General features: G+C 44.3%; 1 protein-coding gene and 1 long non-coding RNA gene across 4 annotated transcripts in view; both read left to right on the forward strand.

Moving 5' to 3' along the window:
- The window catches only part of CPNE4 (copine 4), a 1,706,709-nt gene that overhangs the window by 166,550 nt on the left and 1,518,062 nt on the right, over positions 1–22,097 (forward strand). The window lies entirely within an intron of this gene.
- LOC138569079 (uncharacterized) lies at positions 2,033–3,748 on the forward strand. Its single transcript, XR_011303109.1, has 3 exons — positions 2,033–2,237; positions 2,382–2,523; positions 3,091–3,748. It is a non-coding gene; the product is annotated as an uncharacterized lncRNA (long non-coding RNA).

Raw genomic sequence — 22,097 nt, forward strand, 5'->3', positions numbered from 1 at the left:
GGAGGTTGGAAGATGTGGCCAGATGGAAAGCAGGAGTGGAGCTCGTTGAGAAGGGGAGTATAGGGAGGTTGGAAGGTGTGGCCCAGATGGAAAGCAGGAGTGGAGCTTGTCGAGAAGGGGAGTTTAGGGAGGTTGGAAGATGTGGCCAGATGGAAAGCAGGAGTGGAGCTCGTTGAGAAGGGGAGTATAGGGAGGTTGGAAGATGTGACCCAGATGGAAAGCAGGAGTGGAGCTTGTCGAGAAGGGGAGTTTAGGGAGATTGGAAGATGTGGCCCAGAGGAAAGCAGGAGTGGAGCTCGTCGAGAAGGGGAGTATATGGAGGTTGGAAGATGCGGCCCAGATGGAAAGTAGAAGTGGAGCTTGTTGAGAAGGGGAGTATATGGAGGTTGGAAAATGTGGCCCAGATGGAAACTGGGTGGAAAAGCAGTGAGGAGACCATGAGGAAAAAAGGCTCTGCTATGCTCTATATATTTAAGGGACACAGTAACCAATCCATGATTGCCCCCAGAGTAGACATTTGCATATAACATAGACAAAGGACTAGCCATACCAAGGGAGTCTGACTTAATTATAAAGACCAAGAGAAGCCATTCCTTTGGTGGTCTTGGCCAAGACTCCTCCTCCCCCAAGGCCACTCTTGCCTTTTGTTTTCTGGGCTTGTTTCACTAGCCCTGTCCTTCCTCTCCAATCCCCTGTCGGGTCAGAGGTTTGACCTGTTTATTTATTTGCTCCTCTTCTTTGCGTTCTTCTTGCTTCCATCTACCTCCCCGTTCCTGCCTCCCTTACGGCACTCACTGTTGCGTAACTAGCCGAACTGCCTCTCTGGTGTTCTGCACACTGCCTCCGTCCTACTGGCTCTCAGTAGCTGCATCTTACCGAACCGCCTCTGTGATTTTCAATGCCATGCCTCCTTCCTTAAGGTGCTTGCCCTCGAATATGCTTCTGAACTGTCTCTGTGGTTCTCTCCCGTACAGCCCTGGGTCCAATTAGCTGCTATTCCTGGTAAGCGTGTATACACCGTTCTGCACGTTCCCTTTTGCTTGGTGATCGCTCCGTTTGCTCACTGTTTGGCATTTTTACTCTCTGCGATTCTCCCAGTAGGAGCTCCGCATCGCCCTCAGAAGATGCAGTATCCTAGCAGCAGATCTTCCCTGACGTTTCAGGGTTGTATCTGCCATTCAGTATCATTACAGGGGACGGAGTGGGCAGGTGGGTATCTGCGAGGCACTATGCCCTTAAGTCGTCTATCGGTTAAGTCCTCTGTTACAGTCACTATCTTATTGGTCAATACTATTCTGTGCTTGCAAGACATGTCTGCCCATTTGTCTTCTATAGGGAAACTGAAGCTTGCCACTTACCCTCCCTTGTTTTGCTTCTCCATCTTCCTCAAGTAGTGGAGTTCCAGTGTGTGGTACTCGTCCAGCGGTTTTAGGGGTCTGCGGGCAGCTGGGGGTTGGCGTCCTTGCTGGTATGACACATCTCTGTGGAGTAGCTTTGTCAGACATTTGCAGTGCAGACTCAGGATGTAGGAATCATACTAGAAGACTTTGGTACCAAGGTGATTGTTGAGGACGCAGTAAATTCTGCCCGGATCCCTGCTAACATTGCCCCGATATCTGCTATGACTTCAGTTTGGTCTTCGATGCAGCCAACTGCCGCACACAACAGAGCTGGGCGTCACTACATACCTGCCCTTCTACTACACGGGTGTATTCCACACGTGTACTCTCTTCTTTTAACATGGGCAACAGCACACTTCCAAACAATTCCCACTTCCTTACAGGGAGACAACTAGCTGAGACGCCTACCGTCATTCTTCTTTTTTCCCCCCTCTGGGACCCACTTTTGATTGTAATATGAGATGTGTCTGTGCCTCTCTAAGTGTCCCCCTTTGTGAGGACAAGCATCATTGTTAACAGTGCCTTCGGACGAGCCCCCTCCTACGTCTAATGCAGACAGTGATTGGACATCACTTTTTCCTCGTTCCGCATACGTCATAGCCAACCCGAGCACTGGTGGGGGAGACCTCGCCCACCAGAGTCCGCCGTGCTAAACATACTTTTCTATGGACGAACGCTACATGTACCGTCCCACCTCTCTCAACTACTATGAGCTGGAGCCATTCGGGACCACGTTCAGCCTGCAGCACACACTTTCCATGCTTCATGAGAGAACGATCTCCGCCGGCAGCGTTTTTCCGGCTACCTAAGCGTGTCTACCCAGTTCCCCTGGAACAGGTACGACGGACATTCTTCACACCATGTCTGTGACTTCTTCCCTGCGCTTTCTGTTCGAAATATGAATCTTTGCCAGCACAAGTGATTGTCTCACTTCACCTTCCTTGCCTTCTATTTCCTCCTTTTGCCCCTACCATGCCCCAGGTCCGGACAGCAACGTGCCAGTACACCTTTTTTTGAAATATGATAACGAGCACCCTGCGCCTCGCGCTGCTCAACGTGCATCCACCAATTTGGAAGCTTGACCTCTGTGCCGAGGAACACACGAACGGCTTCCACACAACAGGTAATTACTTTACGCACTATATACTATTCCACAACAGACATCGGTGCGCCAGTATTTGCTGCCTAACCAAAACGGTTTAACTCGTTCTTTTCGTTTCCCCTCTTTTCCCACCCCCTTCCTTTCCTTATGATGGTTCCGGGTTTCCTCACCCACAGATGCCCATACAGATCCTCAAGCTAGGCAGTGTTTCCCTTAGCAGCCAGTATTTTATGCCAAGATGCTTCCAGGGCATCCATTCTGAATTAAGGTATCCTCGAACTTCCCTTTTTTTTGTCAGGATGGTCCACTAACACATATGGTGACCAGTGCACGGTACAGGCCTACGTGTGGTGATGTTTCTTCCTTCTCTCGGTGCATGGGTCTTAACAAGTAAATACAGCACACTTCAACTCTGATACGGCAGACACAGAGTTGTATATAGAGCCTCGCTCTCTGTAGAGATGAAATGATATCCTTCTCTGTGCAGCTAAATTCACCTATTGACAGGCTGACCCTTAAAAATCACTTGGTCAACAACACATGTTGCTTTTTCATCTTTCTTCACAAGATTCTTCTTTTGCTTTGCAGAACTCATGACTGCTGCCCTGAGGAAGGCGGAACCAATTACCCATTTTATTCTGGTTTTCTTTTCCGCCAAAACGCAAGACTCGTGAGGGGCCCATAGAGCTCTGGAACATTTCCAGGATATTAGACCTTTTCCATAAATGATTCTTGTTTCCCCCACTGTGTTGGCAGACTGAACCTCGGCAAATAGTTGTGAGCCCGAGAGATATGGTTGATAATTGACGATCAATAAGATGAGCCACACCTGAAAGACTCAACCCAAGTGTTCCATTGAGCTCTAGTGGGGTTTTTCCCACCAATATTTTAGTTTCCTTTGGTTTACATGATTACCAATTCTTGTTTGTTGCAATTGTTTGCTTTCCCCTGTTTTTTTCCAACCTCCCCCCTTCCTCCTTCCCTGGTTTCCCATTGTGTTTCGTTTTAGTCCAATGATCCATGTTGGTTTTTTGTATAACAGAAATTGACGTTTGTATTATTTTTGAACCAATTTAATCATTTAAATGACATTTTCTTCATTAACACGAAAATAATTATATGTTAATAATATATTTTATTCATTACAATTATGTCTTTGAATGTTTGATGTTGTTTTTGGTTTTTTGTAATACACATGTGATTTACTTCGCTTACTAAATTGAATACAAAATGATTTAATACTCTAGTCTTTGTGTCGTTTCGTTCTCTTTGTCAATAGGTTTCAATGCGATTGATTTCAACTAAATAAATAAATAATTTTACTCCAGAATATAAATTCACTTTCTGGATAGATAGAGGTTGACATTAAGTGGTTATCTTAATTATTTAACCCTGTCCTTCTCCTCTGGCACAGCAACAACCCCCAGTTTTTGTTCGTCGCAGTAAATTAAGTCTTGTGTTCGAGCATAGTGTAATTATCTCACTTCGTCCACATGTGTGTATAGGAAGCGTCTGAGTGCTGGCCTGGGATGAGCTCAACATAAGATGTCTTTTGTTGTCCAGTGGTTCACCTTCACACCTCACACACGAGGGACTGGCAGTTTCAAAGTCAGCGTTGCACCCATAACATACCAATGGGATCTGGACAGCTGAGGATGATTAGGCAAGTGGAGGCATTTGCAGTCTGAGTCTCCTTAGTTTGTTACGGGCACGGGTGGGGGTTCGGTAGCTTGGGGGTGCTTGTTGAGGGAAGATCAGTTTACCATTGTATAATCACACAGCATTCTTAAATGCTGTCCCAAAGCAGATCCTCTCAGGTGTTCACATTGGATTCTAGCAGGAGGCTTGGAAACCAACAATCCCCTGCACAAATGTAGCTACAAATGGTATAGGACACCCTCCTCCCCCACCCAACTCTTAATTACCTGTTGGATTTGTTGATAATAGATATTCCCCTGCCATGGGGGGTGAAGACTGCTGATCCAAGGAGGGACACAGACCCTTCGGACAATGTCCCTGAAGGACACAAGGGCATAGCTGGAGGAACTTTGGGTGTTGCCGGGACTGAGAACCCTTTGCCAGGACACTTAGACCCTGAGAGTGGTGACACTGCACCTATAGATGGCTCCACATACTGCCCCATTTAACGATGCCGAGAGTAGAGCTCCAGCTCAGAAATGTTCTTTTGTAGACCCCAAGCACTCTTTAAAGTTCAAAGACATTGCTTGACATCCCTGACGGGACTCAGCATTTCATCCAGGAGCATTTGAGCCTATTCTGAGATGTGTTGCTGTCTGCGGAGCAGTTTTTGCGCTGCATCCTTTTGCACAATGCTTCACCAGACTGCCTTCTGGACCCGAGCCCCACAATGCTTGCCTGCCCAGAGACACCAGACAGGTCCAAGGAGTCTCCACCAGAGATGTTTCCCACATCAACATGCCTTGAACTAATCTACCACTGCCACTACATAGAGATATGCCAAGAAGACCTTGTATTTGTATTTGTTTATGTGTATTGTGCACCTTGCCCTGGGGCATCTGGGCACATTGTTTACAAGAAGATGGTTACGTACATGGTAGCAAGTTTCCACATATAGGCACAATCATAACAAGAATAGTAGCATGGGCAGAAAAAAACATGTTGCATACATATAGGTTCATCATAGAAAGAAATATCTATAAGGATTACAGATGGAGTAGAAAGTAGCGGGTAGTAACGTTAAGAAGATCACACAGATGCATTTAGCTCAAATAGCCAGAGTTTGATTTTGTTCTTAAATGTGTGGAAAGTCGGTTCTGTTCTGAGTGAGGTAGGTATTGAGTTCCACAGTTTGGCTACGAGGACTGGGAAGCATGTTCCTCCGCCAGTCTGCAGCTTGAAGCTAGGTATAGCTAATGTATGCACATAAACTGACTTCAGTGGTCTGTTATCAGAGTGTCGCGTGAATCGATTGACCAGATGGTCAGGTGCAAGATTGTTCTGGGCCTTGTAGGCTAAGGCTAGAGTTTTGAGAGAAATTCTGTGCGCGACAGGGAGCCAGTGTAAATTGCGTCTTTTCTCAGAGGTGTGAGATCTCCTTGGGAAATTGAGGGCAGCCCTGATAGCATTATTCTGAATCACTTGTAGCTTGTCGATGTTTCTTTGGCTGGACCCTAGATAATGGCATTACAATAATCAATTTTTGACATGATTAGAGTTCTAGCAAGGATGATAAAGTTCTCAGTAGACAGGAAAGGTCTGCAGGCTGTGATGAGTTTACATGTATAAGCTGATGCAGATGCCACCGCATTAGTTTGTCTAGTAAGAGATACTGTCGAGTCAAGGTAAATACCTTGTGTTTTTGTTTCGTTGGGCACTTTGATGGTGTTTCCGTCAATAGGAAATGCATTCTAGTCTGAGGCTAGTTTAGTTAGTTTGGAGTGCGAACCGAGTATCAACAGCTCGGTTTTTTCATCGTTAAAGCAAAGCCCATGATTTGCCATCCAGGCTTGGATGACTGAATAGATTTGATTAAGTGCAATAGTGTCAGAGACTTAGTCATCTGAGATAGGGATGAGTATCTGGGTGTGGTCGGCATACTTGGTGTAGGAGACACCCAGATAGTCAAAGGACAGGTGCTGGTTCAGAAGAGGCCAATGGAGAAAAAACTCTCATGGTTCTGTTGGACAGGTAGGAGCTAATCCATGAAGAAGCCTTATCCGAGAAGTGAGCAGCAGTTTTGAGGTGGTGACATATAATTTTATGGTCAACCAAGTTAAAAGCTGATTAGAGATCAAGAAGGAGGGGGGAGTACCACCTTGCCCTTATCCTTTAGGTCCTCAATTCGAGTTTTTAAGTCGATGAAGGCAGTTTCTCTCCCATGTCTGGGACGGAAGCCTGACTGATGGAACCCCAAAAGTTGGTTTGATTCGAGGTAATCCTGAATTTGTAAGTATGCAGTGTGGTCCAACATTTTTAACAAGTATGGGACAGTAGTAATGGGTCTATAATTAGAGGGGTTACTCAGGTCAAGGGTAGGTTTTTTGATTAGAGAAATAACCCAGGCATCCTTCAGGTTTGAAAGAGGCACTAATGAAGGTAGTAATAAATGGCGCAAGTTCATAGGCTGCCTCCTTGATGATAGGAGCAGGACATCTATCACCTTGGCAGTTTGAAGGCTTGAGCTTCCTAATGATATTTTGAACTTCATCAATAGTGAGGGGTTTTAGCTGAAAGGTTTAAAGGCACGTTTAGGTTTGGGAAGTTTGAATGATGATAAGTTTGGAGCAGAGTCAGAGAGGTTACTTCTTTTAGCAGTAATTTTGGTTTGAAGTGTAGCAATTTTATCTAGGAGTGCCTTTTGGATGTTGGTACACCAGGAAGCATCAGGGATGCAGGTGTCCAGAGGGGCTACAGGTAATTCTAGTTCTTTTAGGGTCTTGAATAATTCCTTGGTGTTTGATTGTGCCTGCAGGATACGTTTGTTATAGACCTCTTTTTTGGCTGCAAGGAGAGCAACTTTATAGGTGGAAGTGGAAACGGTTAGGTTGTTTTTGTTAATTAGAGATGGTATATATTTCCAGTGAGACTCAGCTTTTCTTTTTTCTTTACACAGGTCTTTAAATTGTGGAGTGAACCAGGAGTAGAGATGGAGGCGAGGATTTTGCTTGCAGAGTTTTAAAGGTGCGATAATGTTAAGAGCTTTTAGCATGGCCTGATTATAAGTATCCACAAGGACTGTGGGGTCTGCACAGGTGGAGAGCAAAGACTTGAGTATTGGTAGAATAATTGGGAGAAGTTTCTCCGTCGTGATATCCTTCTTATTCCGGGTTTTAATGGAGGGTGCTAGTTTAGGTTTAGAAGTTTGAGGCGAGGAATTGATTTCAAAGAATATTTTATAGTAGTCAGACCAGAGGCAGGGAGTTACTGTGATCACGTTAAGAGTAAAGTTCAGGTCGGCGACCCAGTCGAGGGTATGACGCTTGATGTGTGTGGGCACATTGATATGATGAGTAAGGCCAAAGCCTGTTAGAATATTTCCGAGGTCTGAGGTTTTAGGATCGTTTACATCTTGGTAACCAAGATTAAAGTCACCAAGTAGGAGGATTTGCGAGTTGGGCTTGGTGTTGGAGGCAAGAATAGATGATATATCCTCAATAAACGTGGAGATAGGGCCTGGGAGCCTATAGATGAGGTGCACAGTAGCAGTGTGGTTGGGGGAGATGGGTAGTTTATTGGAGAGAAGTTCTGCAGATGGTATCTGGGTGTTAGGAATCAGCCTAAGTTCAAGGTGACTTTTGAATATAATGGCTAATCCACCACCCTTTGCTTGATTAGTGTCCCTGTCATGTCTGATGATGGAGTAGTTGTCAGGGACAGCCAGCGTTAGTGAAGGGCCCGCTGACGCATGCAACCAGGTTTCAGTGATAGCCAAGAAGTCTACGTTTTCAGATACAATCATACCTGCTATGTCTAGTGCATGTGCAGTGAGAGATTGGGCATTAAAAATCGTGGCTATGAGCTTCTTGCCTTTGGCATTGGAGTGGCTAGCGGACGATGGAGGTTGCAGGTCCATGTTGGATGCAGGTGCAGAGGTTGAGTTATGCACATGTGTGGCATTGTTAGACGACCCTGCGAGTTTCGTGTTCAGACAGAGGTGCTGTTGGTGATCGCGTGGTGGAATCTAGATGCTAGTCTCAGATTTCCGATGTAGGTGGGACAAGGTTGGCAAGTGTGAGTATATGAACGCTGGTTGTTAGAAGTATGGGGGGAGGTTTCATGTGTGTATATTAGGCTGTTAGCCTGTGAGAGTGCACATGAGTCGCTCATGAGGAGTCTCGTGCCTAGTCTTAAATTTCTAGTGTGAGAGGAGGGGGGCAGGGTAGTTCGTGGTACAGTGATGTCTGTACTATGAGCTTGAGTAAGGGTTGCCTGACAGCGTCTTGATCCAAGTCTAAGGTTTCTGAAGTGTGTAGTACATGGTTGATTGGGGGTGGGTTTGGTTGCAAAGTGTAGTAACCAAAGGTCTAGGGCATTCAGATAAGGATTAGTAGTAGTCATGTTAGCAGAGGTATTTAGGTTAAGCGCGCAAGGTGAGCATATCAAAATCAAAAAAGCGAGCAGTGCGTACAAGCTTGTGCACATTTTGGGTAAAGAGGAGAGCTGCAGACAGGGGCAGAGTAGGCTAGGAAGGAAGCATGGCAGATCCATAGTCCGTAGCATTTTAACCATTTGCAGCAGGTTGACAAGTAGGCATATAGAAGCTTTGGTAGGTTAGGTCAAATTAAGGCAATTCAGTAAAAAAAAGGCTATAGATTCCGGAATGAGGCAGTAAAGGCAGCAGCATAAACCAGCAGCTCCTGGCCCTCGCCTGTATATGGATAATTGGAAATTATGAACTCCAAAAAGAAGATTGAAATAGCAGATAACCCAGTGCCTAAGAAAACCAAATCAACTTCAGGCATGGCAGAGATTCCGAGCCCTCAAGATATCTACTCCCTACTTTTAAAAGCGGCGCAAGACTTGGGGAAAGTGGCTCAAGATGTGGCTGGTTTTAAATCAACAATGGAAGACTTGACAATGAAGGTGGCTCAAATTGATAGCCAAGTTTCCGTCTTAGAAAATGGTACTGCCACCATGTCATCAGAAATTTCTGGGAGCTTCAGAGCCTACAAGAACCTGAAAGATGACTTCTATAAAGGAAAAGCCAAAACAATGGAGCTGGATTTGAAAATCAGGAGTAAAAACATACGGATTGTCGGTCTGGAGGAAGAAGAAAAGGAGGATTTGGCTCAAAAAGTGTTGGATGTCTTGAAAAACTCAATCAAGTGTGAACAGATAACCTTGATGGACATTGATAATACATTCAGAATTGGCAGGAAAATGGGTCTTAAAGCTAGACAGATCCTGATCTCCTTTATATGCACCCTGACCAAGGAAGATGTGATAAGGGCAGCAAGAAACGTGGAAATGGTATATTATAAAAAAACAAAGGATCTTTGTATACCCAGATTATCCAACGGAAGTATTGGAGATCAGACAATCTTTCAGGGAGCCAAAAGAACTGGCAAGATCTTTGGGGGTGAAAGCCTTCCTTAACTACCACTGATCCTAATGAAGCTCTTAAATGGTTAAAAGCTCTGGAAAACCAGTCAGGGATGATGAATAACTAATATGCCCCATGGATGTCATCTTTCACTTATACTATAACAACTACACCAGAAGGTATGCTTGTAATTAGACAATTTTTAACATTTTAAACATTGACATTTAGATTTAAGGTGATGAAAATGACGCCGATTGGAATTTCAGTTAAACGCTCTAATTTTGAAAAATAATTATCTCACCGTCATGTATTGGGCTTCGGCGTACTATCGGAAGAGGATTAGAGAAAGGGACCTCTACGGCTGAAAGACATGTGACCAATCAGCTGATCAAGATTTGCAGGACCCTTCGTGCAACGTGACGTCGGAAATAGGAAGTGTTACAATCATCAGAGACGCGTAATATGTAACGGGATCTGACTGCCAAGAAGGGAGCTGTAGGATCGGGCCGGAGTGATTTCTCAGGGTGGATTCTGACATTGTATATCTCCTATACCCCCCAGGTTAGAATGGGGCAGACATATACTCTCTCCGTGCTTAACTTGCGAGCTTCGCATTACATGGGAGTTTGCATGCAGTTGTGAACTCTGCTGCCTCTTTTCTTACCCTCTGTCAGCATTTTAAAATCAGATGAGATGTGTTGTACCGTGGGCACGTTGTCAGTATTTTACTTTAAATCTAATAATTTAAAGCTGGTCTTCACTCCCTGATATTCTCTTTGCGCTTTGATGGCTAGTATGGAAGACAGATGTTTTTGACTGCAGATCCTGCTTTTATCTGCACAATTGCCTCATGTTCATTTGAATTTCGTACTGCAGTTTTATCTCTCTGACTGTTGGAGGTCATGGCAGTATGAGATAAAATTGTCGAATATGGCAGCCTTGCCAATTACACAGCAACTGCTGCAGCATTGAAAGAAAGACTACTGGTCAGGTACATAACCGTTAGTTGGTGGCAGGCCCTTTAAGTGGCCTCAAGATGAATAATTCCAGATGCCTCTTTCTTTAACTCTCCACTTTTTACTCCCAGCCTATGGGGACATTAGGAAAGTCATGGTTCTATTGTTGAATTGTCAACGATCACCACTTTGGCATTAAGGTTATAATTCAGATTTTCTTTCAATGGTTTCGTTTGGAGAGATAGAGGAAAACAACAATTGTTACATTGTCGTTACGCTGTATATACTTTCTATGGGTGTCATTACTGAAGCCCAAGTTATATTACCAGATGGACCCTTGGGTGTTTTCAGAAGAACAAACAGGTGATCTGATTTTTCATATTGAATCCTGTACAATGCCGCTCCTAAATTCAAAACTGAGGCCAAATGGTGTTACTTTCTCCAGGGGGATGGAGTGGGAATACATTAAACTATATTAACAATACGCATGGGGTACATTTCATCGCACCCTACCAAGGGCCATCATTATTTCTAAACCTCAAGCAGCGCCCTCAGTTGTGTACCAAAGTATTCCAAGATTTCTCTACCCATTAACGTGCACACGCCTTATCTCACCTATATATACTTAAATCCCTGTATGATGAAACCTTTAGTGTTATTTATTTTGCGCATTATTCATAAACTATAGGGGGAAACTGACTAGTTTCACACGAGTTTTCAGATGCAAGTAACGTGATGTTAGTGACACATGTACCCATGCTTAGCCACCTGGCTGCAGTGCAGTGACTTGCATGTATGTTTACTGGTGTTCACATATTTAGAGTGTGTCCACCAAGATAAGGGGTACTGTCTGACACCATTTCCTAGCAGTTCCCCATATTCTTGTCCCAAATTGTTGAGATACAATGCGATAGGTGGGCGGTTTACTAAATTGCTGGGTTCAAACTGGTGGTTTAATTCCCACAATATTTATATGATACTATTGGTTGATATAGCATCGGCCAGCAGGTTGGAAAATGGAACCCTTGTCTACCAAGATGCTGGTTACTGGGTGTTTTTAAGGTGTAGGGTTAATTTGTCTATCCAGGTGTACATGTACTAGGTACAGGCATATTGTATCTCCATAGATGGTCAGTTCCTGTTGCTCTTTAGGATACTGGGGTTTTAATGTTAATATGATAGACACAATGGCTGAGGCATTGAGATTGGAAGTTGAACCTTCTTTGATCATAGGAATGAATGGAGGGCTGGTTGTGTTTCAATCTTTCAATGTCAACAGGGGTCATTATCAAGGGGTATTTTATTCATTCCATCAAATCAGGAGAATAAGGCTATGTTAGGTGATGTAGTGATATTGATTGAAGCTCTATTTTGATTGCCTCAGTATCTGTTACTTCCAATCCCAGGATTTGTGAGTGCTACGTATATACTGAGGTCTAAGATCAGAAAATTGTATGTTGTCTACATGATAAGAATACAAGTCCTGGGTTCTCTCACTTGTTCTAGATAATGTGGAAAGGGTAGTGTTGGGGCAACAGAGTGGATCCTTGGCATGTGGGATTTTAGCAGCCTAGAATAGCATTATGCAGTTGTATTTACAATATTTACAATATGGTAATGGATAGATCAGGGGGATGGGTGAGAGCATACCTTATGATCAATTACTTTTTATGTGCTATTTAAAGTTTGAGTTTGGAAGTGAATATTGGAAGATTAGCAAGTTATGTGGTGGAGATAGTCTTTGTGGGTATAAAAATTGGTCTCTTGGTCCGGGGTTTGGAATATGACGGTTGTTCAAGAAATACTGTAATGGAATTTAATTACTGAGGTGTAGTTGTAGTGGATATAGTGTTTTAAATATAGATGACACGGTTTTCACAACGTTAATTTGTGGATTCTATTTTGGTTATTGGTTATTTAGGATGTGATTTTTTGACTTATTGAGGAGTTCAAATTATTTAGGAGAGGAGTCCAGGGCGTTAGGCTACCTGGAATGTATTTTGGAATTTTACCTAATACACTGTCCTTTGTGTTTTGCATCTGCTTCAGAGGGGCTGGGTTAGCGTTTACGGTTGGGGTCACAAACACAAAGCAAGGTCTATGGGATAGGCATTTTTTGGAATTGGGGGGGACAATTTGGATTGGAAAATGGGTGATCGAGTAATCTCGTGGAATGTGAATAGTTCGAACAAAGTACAGAAAAAAGAAAAGTAATGTCTTATTTGAATGATCCAAAAGGGCATATATATTTTCTTCAGGAGACACAGCTACTTAAGACAGATTTGGATGGTCTAAAAAAAAGTTGGGTTGGGAGAACATATGGATCATCTTTTGAATCAAGGTCTAGAGGTGGGGTTATTTTAATTAGGACGCATGTCCCGATCAAGGTTATTAAAGAAATATGTGACAAGGAAGGTAGAATGGTCGCTATTTTAGCAAATATTCAGGGCAAAGAAGTTATTTTCTGCAATATTTATGGACCGTCAACGGATGTTGGTACTTTTTTCAGAAAGGTGCCTCAAACAATCCAATATCTAAAGTCAAGTAATATAATCTTGGGTGGAGACTTCAACACAGTCATTGACTCTGCCTTAGATAGGAGTAATACTAGACATTGCAGAAGGATTGACATGCAGTCACGAGCATTGAAAGACTTGATGGAGGAACATAACCTGAAAGACGGTTGGAGAAATGAAAATCCTTTGTTGAGAGAATACAGTTTTTATTCCGGAGCACACACTACATATTCCAGAATCGACATGGTGTTGATGGCAGGAGAAATGTCATAAAACTATAAAACAAGCAGTATTGGAAATATTGTGCTAACTGATCACGCTCATGTGGTTATGGATTTGAAGTGGGACTTCACTGTGAATAGACAATATACATGGAGACTAAACACCATCTTATTGGACAATGCAGATGAGATGGACAAACTTTCATCTGAAATACAATATTTTGTGAAGGAGAACTGTAATGGTGAAGTTGGATCTGACGTAGTTTGGGAAGCATTTAAATGCACTTTACATGGCATGTTTATAAGTCTGGCGAGTGGATTAAAGAGAAAGTTGGACACAACACATGAAGAACTAGAATTAAAAATTAAAGGTATGTCATGTGATCTAATGATGGATCCTACGAAAGTGGAATTGATTCCCAAAATAAACAAATTGAAAAAAGAGTTCAAAACGTTAATATCGATTCAATTAGACAAAAGGTATTTTCAACAAAAGTGCACTTATTTTGAGCAAGGTGAGAAATGTGATCGCTGGCTAGTCTTTAGATTGAGGAAGAGAGAGTCGGAATGTTCAATTACATCAATCAGAGACGCTGATGGTCAGATTACGTTCAAACCAGCGTTGATAAATGAAGTGTTAAGAAGGTTTTATGAAAAATTATATCAAAATGAAACCCACGTTGATGCGGCTAATTGAGACTTTCTAGAGAAAATTAAAGTTCCAGAAATTTCAGAAGAAGAATCTAAATTGTTAGAGGAAACAACGGTAGAAGAAGTCAAAAATGCAATATCAAAACTGAATGTTGGTAATACTCCTGGGCCGGATGGTCTGCCAGTTGAATTCATAGGTGGTTGCTTAACTCAGCATTGGTCCTGTTAACGGATATGTATAAGACTTCAAAGTCTAGAGGATTGCTTCCGGAGACGACTAGACATGCACCGATTTCAGTATTTAAAAAAAAAAGACAAAGATGAAACATTGGCATCCAGTTACAGACCGACTAGTTTAATCAACGTGGAAAAGAAGATTCTGGCCAAGATACTGGCACTAAGGATGGAGAATCTCCTACCCTAAGTTGTTAGATCAAAATCAGTCTGGTTTTGTTAAAGGAAGAATGACGTCCAGTAATATGAGGAAACTACTATGCACCATTACAAGGGCATCAGAGCTGTCAGAAGACTCGGCAGTCCTCTCCTCTCATCTCATTGGATGCCGAAAAGGCATTCAATAAAGTAAATAGGCAATTTATTTTTAAAGTACTTGACAAGATGGGTTTCGGGATCCAGGTAAGTTCTTGGATTCTTGGATTAGACTGCTATTCACCAAACCTACTGGTGATGTTAAAACTAATGGCCAGAGGTCAGAACCATTTGAATTGGAGCATGGCACGAGACAAGGATGCCCGCTATCACCTTTATTGTTTTTACTCGGTATTGAGCCATTGGCTGCAACACTAAGAACCAAAGAAGATTTGCAAGGCATTAATTGTTGGGGCTTACAACAAAAACTTTGGTTATATGCTGATGACTTGTTATTGGTCCTCAAGAATCTTGGTGAGTCAGTTCCCGTACTTATGGACATTTTGGAAGCCTTTCACCGATGCTCTGGATACAAAATAAACTGGGCAAAATCGGAAGTTCTAGCCTTGGTACCGATATGTGACAAACAGTTCATCACGCAGTTGGGCATCAAGTGCTGCGCTGAAAAACTATCATATTTGGGGGGGTGGATTTTACCTCATGTTATTGATTTTGTAAGAGGGAATATGATTATGGTGTGCACTACTTTTCAATTGGATTTAGAGAGGTGGTACTTGTTGCACCTTTCCTTTTGGGGGAAGGTGAATGCTTTAAAAATGGTGTCGACTCTTAGAATAAACTTTGTACTGAGTATGATCCCATTAGATATTGAGAAGAAATATTGGCGTAAATTTAACAGACTCATACAAAATTTCTTGTGGGATCGGAAACCACTGCGTCTAAAAATAAGTAAATTACAGTTGCCTTTGTCAAAGCCTATAATTTGCCTTTTATGGCACGAACTCTATTCGCCTTCCTTAAAACGGAGCAAGAGGACTGGTTGTGTGCAGAGTCTAGTCATATGGGCCCATTGTTGCCTAGGGCTCTGTTAACAACTAAACCATACAGACCAAAGGTGGAGGATCCATTGACTAGGAGTTTACGAAATTCTTGGTTGATTTTAAATGAATATTTGTGTTTCGATACATTGAGAGATCCAAGTGCTTCAGTATGGCTGAATCTGAGTGTTAAAAATGAAGGGAAAGTTTTGTTCTGGCATGAATGGTTCCTAGCTGGGGTGCAGTGGATTGAGGACCTTTTCAATGGTGTGAATTGGATGACAGCTAGGGAGATAAGGATTAAGTTTGATATTCCTAATTTTTGTCTGGCAGACTATCGGAAGATCAGGAAGGCAGTGGTTGAAGTGAATATGGAAGAAAAAATTAATGTGAATATGCTTGGATGGAATCCAGGGGTGAGTGGTTGTGGCCTAGCCAGCTATGTCTATAGACTAATTGTGTCAAATTATAGAGGAAATGATGCTTTGAGATTGGATTGGAACCGGAGGATTGGGGAAGACATTACAGAAGATCATTGGTCACGTATTTGTGAGAATGTCAAGTTGTGTTCTTTAGAGATAGCTGAAAGATCCCGTCAAATTAAAGTTATAAATAGAACATATTGGACGCCTGAGAGACTGCTGAAAAGAGGATTGAGTGACAGCTCTGAATGCTGGGCGTGTGTACATGAAGTCGGCACATTAGAACAAATGTTGTGGGATTGTTCGGGGGTGAGGGGTCTGTGGTTTGAATTTGACCAAATCTGTGAAAAGATTCTTGATGCAAAGGTTTACATGGATTTCAAGACCATTGTGTTAGGTAGTGATGAAATGTTGGAAGATTTGACTACATCTCAGAGAAAATGAATCTTTCGGGGTGCAATGGTGGGGAAGAAACTGATTTTGAGACATTGGAAAACATGTGATCCTGTTACAATTAAGATGTGGATTGCAGAGATGCATATTCTAGCGGAAATGGAAAGAGTTCTGTATCGGAGTGAGAAAACAAATGCTTTATTCAACAAGATCTGGGGTACATTTCTTTTATTATATTAGGCTTGATTAATGAATATGTTGTGACTCCAAAGAGGGTGGGGTGGTAGATATGTATATAGTTTGATGATTGTTAATATGGTTAATGCATATTGTTGTATTCTTGTTTATGTGTTTCAAACTTAAATGTTTTTAAACAAAGTAAAATAGTAAAAAAAAGGATCACGATAGCTTAATGCATAGTGGAAATCCTATAGCTAGTGAGCTATAATATGGAAAAGTGGTATAGTAGTATCGGTGGCAGAATGCAATCATAGTAACAACACAACAATGTCAAATCCGTACAATCAAGAACAAGTCAAAAACCCAATTGTAAATCAGTACCAGCACAACGTGGTACCCAGTGTAGGAGTGCAGTAGGCAAAAGAATTAGATACACACAATCACGCACATGGAGTAAATCATAGGCAGTGAGATGTTCAACGTGGAATACAGGCAAAAATACGAGATAGAAATGTCAAAATAGCACATATAGCGAGGCGTGCACCTTAACTCTTAGAGGCAGATGTTGATGGAGTAGTGTAAGCGAGCGGAAATGGCGATTTCTGTGTGAACAGCAAGGAGGATAGAGTTAGGCATTATGTTAAATGGCAACACGAGAATGACACAGGTGCTGTTGGCAACCACATTAATGATTAGGGTGTTGTAGGTATAGATGCGAATGATATGGAGACATATTACAGAATGCAAACAGAGTTAGTTAGGGGTGGGAGCCCCAGGAAGGAACGTTTGCGAGCAAGCCGCTAGATAGGTTATGTGCAACAAAAGAACAGTGAGCAAATGCTAATCACAATGACAGAGATTAACACACTGTAAAGGGGTGCTGCAGGATGCACCGTCAGTCATTAAAGATTGTAGATATGGTTCACATAGCGAGTGAACTGTAAGCGACATTCAATCAACACTACAGCTAAGGCAATGCCTAGTCTGGGATGCTGAGGAAAACCCTTATTGATGTATTTTTATGTCCAGTTCAGTACTCTGGATGACAACCCTTGTATAACACCCCCCTCTTAGAATCCCCCTGACCCCACTGAGCCAAGAATTAGGTTTGTTTTGCAAATTAAAAGGTTTACTTCTGTAAGTAAGGAAGGAACTCAAATTCCAGAATGACGACACTGGTAGACATCAAAATAGCCAGAGAGCACTTCTTACATAAGCTATTTGTGAGAGGTGAGTGGACTCATCAGGACCAAACGGTCTGGTTGCAGGCAATCGCGCAACAGGTCACTGAAACAGGGTCAGATATATGGAGAGATCAGGGTCCACTACACGTGGCCCTGAGTGAATTATATATGGCTCCCAAAGCTAAAGATGAACACGACAAGATGGTTAGGATAGCGGCATATTTGTATCTATATATGGGAGCCATGCAGGACAAATGTGCTGAAGGCCAAGATCTGGAAAATAGGCAACAGATGGCGTTAGAGAAGGCCCAATCTGATCTGGACTCTTCTGAACAGAGGCTGCTCAGGAGCCAGGAGTCAGAAAAGGACAGCAGACAGTACATCACTAAAATAAAGGAGGATATGGATGTGCTGCAACAGGAAAAGGCTGACCAGGATACCAGATTTCTGGCATTGCAGAAGGAGTACCAAGAAGGTTTGGACTCCCTACTGCAGTGGGGGCTCGTAGCCGGGATCTTCTGGGTTAGATTTAGCACTTGTGCAGCTTAATACAGTGTGCTAACTGATGGGATACATACATCCGGTCGGATCACCACGCTGTGGTACGCTGTAAAGCACTCCTCAAAGGAACGCTCTAAGGAGAAGGTCTGTTTTGCAAAATAAAATACAATCTTCTGTAAGTCAGGAAGGAACTCAAATTTTAGAATGACGACACTGGTAGACATCAAAATAGCCAGAGAGCACTTCTTACATAAGCTATTTGTGAGAGGTGAGTGGACTCATCAGGACCAAACGGTCTGGTTGCAGGCAATCGCGCAACAGGTCACTGAAACAGGGTCAGATATATGGGGAGATCAGGGTCCCCTACATGTGACCCCGAGTGAACTATATATGGCCCCTAAAGCCAAAGATGAACATAATAAGATTGCCAGGATAGCGGCATATTTGTATCTATATATGGGAGCCATGCAGGACAAATCTGCTGAAGGCCAAGATCTGGCAAATAGGCAACAGATGGCGTTAGAGAAGGCCCAATCTGATCTGGACTCTTCTGAGCAGAGGCTGCTCAGGAGCCAGGAGTCAGAAAAGGACAGCAGACAGTACATCACTAAAATAAAGGAAGATATGGATGTGCTGCAAGAGGAAAAGGCTGACCAGGATACCAGATTTCTGGCCTTGCAGAAGGAGTACCAAGAAGGTTTGGACTCCCTACTGCAGAGCCAGAAAAAGCTGGAGCAACAGTTAGACATCAATAGGGCATGTGCTGAGCAGGTAGTCACCCTGCAAAGCCACCTAGATAGGGAGAAGGCAGAGAGCAATAAACTGATTTTGAAAGACCTGGATACCCAGGCAGAGTTTGACCAGGAGCGCCAGAAAGCTGGTGCCTTCCAAAGGCAAAGGGACGACCTGGTGGCACAGATGCAGGCTCTTAGTCAGGAAAGGGATACCTTAGGCCAGGAAGTCTGCCACTTAAAAAGGAAAATGGAAGAAAATCACCTGGCCCTCCAGGGACTGGGTGATCTCCAAAAAGAACACCAGAACTTGTTAGAGCACACCAGGAGGGTGGAGGATGCTCTGGCAAGAAAGGAGCAGGCCAATAGGGACACAGCTCAGGAGGTAACCCTCCTGCAGCAAAGAATGGCCCAGTACTCCAGGACCAATCAGGAGGCACAGAGAGAGAATGAGGCTCTCTGCCAGCACAATGATAGGCTCCAGCAACAGGTAGCGATGCAGGAGAGACTGATAGAGTCTAGTAAGGCCTTAACTGAGGAACTGAAAGCGCAGGCTCTTGCATTGCAACAGGGAGCAGGGGCGGATAGAGATGAGGTTCGCTGGGAAAGAGAAACTCCTGAGCATAACCTCAGGAGCCCTAGTACCAGAGGCCTTCATCTCTCCCAGTCCCTGGACTCTGCCACCCCCATGTCCCCTCGCGCACATGAGCCCAGGGCCACGGGGATGGCAGATTACTATCCAGCTAGAAGTATGGGGCTAATAGGCCAGTACCTCCCAGGAATGGATGGGCGGGCATCCGGGTATGGGCACCCAAGCACAGTGCAATTTAGTGGGGAACCCCAGGAGAGTAGGCCCATTAATGACATCCTGAAAACCTCTGCCCAGTTAGGTCAGTGGGGGGGGGTATTCATCAAATCCTGGCAGCAAGGAGGGATCTGAAGACTCCTCTGAGCATTACAGGACACAGGAGACCAGGTCCCCACATTCTGCCAGCCATTCCCAGGCTCGCAGAATCGGGAAAACCTGGAAGATCAGACGGGCACCTCTGGGAGCAGTGCCTCTGAGTCAGAGGATGAATGGACCAGGGTTACCCGAACCAAAAAGGCCAATAAGGCAAAAAGGGCCTTGCTTAAGGACCCATTGAAACAAATAAAGGCAATAAGGAGTGTCATCACGCCTTATCATAAGAACGCCAAGTATTCTGTTTGGGAACTGGAGACTTTCCATTTGAAGGACAGCAGTAGCTGCATCCAGTACGTCAAATGGACCTTCTCACCAGAATACTCCAGTTTCTTTGCAGGGCTGGAGGATCAAAACCATTCAAAGTGGTCCATATACAGGGCGGCCATCTTGAAACATTTTTCTGTGCACAGAAATCCTCAAGAGGCTCGCAAGGCAGCCTACAATTTGCAATGTGTGGAGGATCAGGCCCCACAAGAGTTTGTGCAAGAATTAAAGCGTGCTTTTGCGCAGACCACCAGAAGGGTGCGCACGGATAGCAGAGAATTTATCAATACGTTTTTCCATGCCTTACCCAAATACATAATGACCCAGCTCGTGAGAGATTTTCATGAGAAAAGATCTTTAGACTGGGTCATTGAACAGGCTACCCGGATCTATGAGGTGCAGAAGCCCATCGAAAATAAAAATAATGCGCTGAAAAACCCCAAAACCAACAGCACCCCTGCTGCTGCCAAGGTGACGGAGGTAAAGGTTGCCCCCGTTTTAGATTTGGCGATGGGGGGGCCTAAACACCTGCCTGCACCAAATAATTCACAGCCCAGAAGGCCCTCGGGCCAGTCACAGACAGGGAGTCGAGGAGGTAGTCCCACAAATGGGGTCCCTCGCTCCCCTGATTATGTAAGTCCCCGCTACAAGGGAAACAGACCAATCCTGGGTTATGTGTGGACTCCCTCAGCCCAAGGGGGGGAATCCAGCCAAGCACCTAACCCAGGGAACTTCCCTCCCAACTTCCCACAGGAGGGCAGACATTCTCCAAATCCTGGGCAGAACTTTTTCCCCAGGTCTCCGCCCAACTTCCAGCCCCAAAATCACCCATCCTTCTTTCCCCACTTTCCTGAGCCCAGACAACCTAATCCAGGAGAGGAGAGGCCAAGGGTGGAGGGGTACCAAAATCTTCCCAACCAGGGGTACTACCAGAGAAGGGATAGCTACCCTTCCCGGGACCAGCCCAGGGGAGAAAACAGGACCCCGTATCAGCCTGAGCGGGTTTCACAACTTGAGCGCCAGGTCCAAAATATGGCACGGGATCTGGGTCACATACTGAGGGCTCAACAGAACCCTCAGATGAGCATGCCACTGCAGAATGCCCCAAACTCTGGACCTGGTGCTCCAGAACAATGACGGGGGCAGCACCCTGATAATCCACCGGTTCCCAGGGAGGAGGCACAAGGGGAGGGGGGGTGTAAAGCCTTGGAGGAAGCTTCCTTCCCAACTTGTAAACAGCCCCTGGAAAACCAGGAACCGGAAACAAAATTTCCTACCCCTGAAAGTCTGCCACCCAAGGAGCAGAGAGGAGGTAGGATAAACAAAGGACCCAAACAGACCCATTTTGTGGAGGAGGTACAGGTCTTCCAATTTGAGGGAGAGGGATCCTTAGAGGACGCTGGGAAAAGGATCTTCTCCTTCAGAGATGGGGGAACTCCTCCCAAAGAAAAATGGGTCCCAAGAGATTCCAATCCAGACTGGATGGATGTGGGGATTGAGCTGTCGCCGCCCATCATCCTATCCCAGAACCAACAAAACCAAACTTCCCTGGTTCAAACCCATCCTGGTGACTGGCTCCCAAAAGGCAGGGGCGGCCCAGAACCGGAACCAGGGGAACCTAAAACCGAATCAACAGACTGGGTAGATGTGGGGATTGAGCTGTCACCGCCCATCGTTCTATCCCAGAACCAACAATACCAAAATCCCATGGGTCAACCCCATCCTGATGACTGCCTCCAAAAAGGGGGGGCGGCCCAGAACCCGAAACCATTTACAGTTGCCAACTTTTTTTTCAGATTCGCCAGGCTCTCCACAGAATTCTGCCCAAATCTCTTCACTAGCAATGTCCAAAACCAGAAAATTAGCCCACCAGTTGTCCAAAAATGTACATTATCTGTGCCCCCTTGAGGAGAAGGAGGGAAGATACTATGCCCCGGTACAAGTACAGGGGCAGGGTACAATTTTGGCACTGGTGGACACTGGATCCCAAGCTACCCTTCGGTCCAAAAGGGCCTTTGATGAACTGAATGCAGGAAGGGGGGAGAATTACCGCATTCCTCTCACCTCTCTTCCTGGACAACTGCAGAACTTTGACGGGAAGGAAATTCCCGTTGAGGGGACTGCAGATTTGGACATCAAAATTGGGCGACACAAGGTGAAA

This window comes from Ambystoma mexicanum, chromosome 2q (assembly GCF_040938575.1).
Source record: "Ambystoma mexicanum isolate Mex_15411 chromosome 2q, UKY_AmexF1_1, whole genome shotgun sequence".
NCBI classification, from domain to species: Eukaryota; Metazoa; Chordata; class Amphibia; order Caudata; family Ambystomatidae; genus Ambystoma; species Ambystoma mexicanum.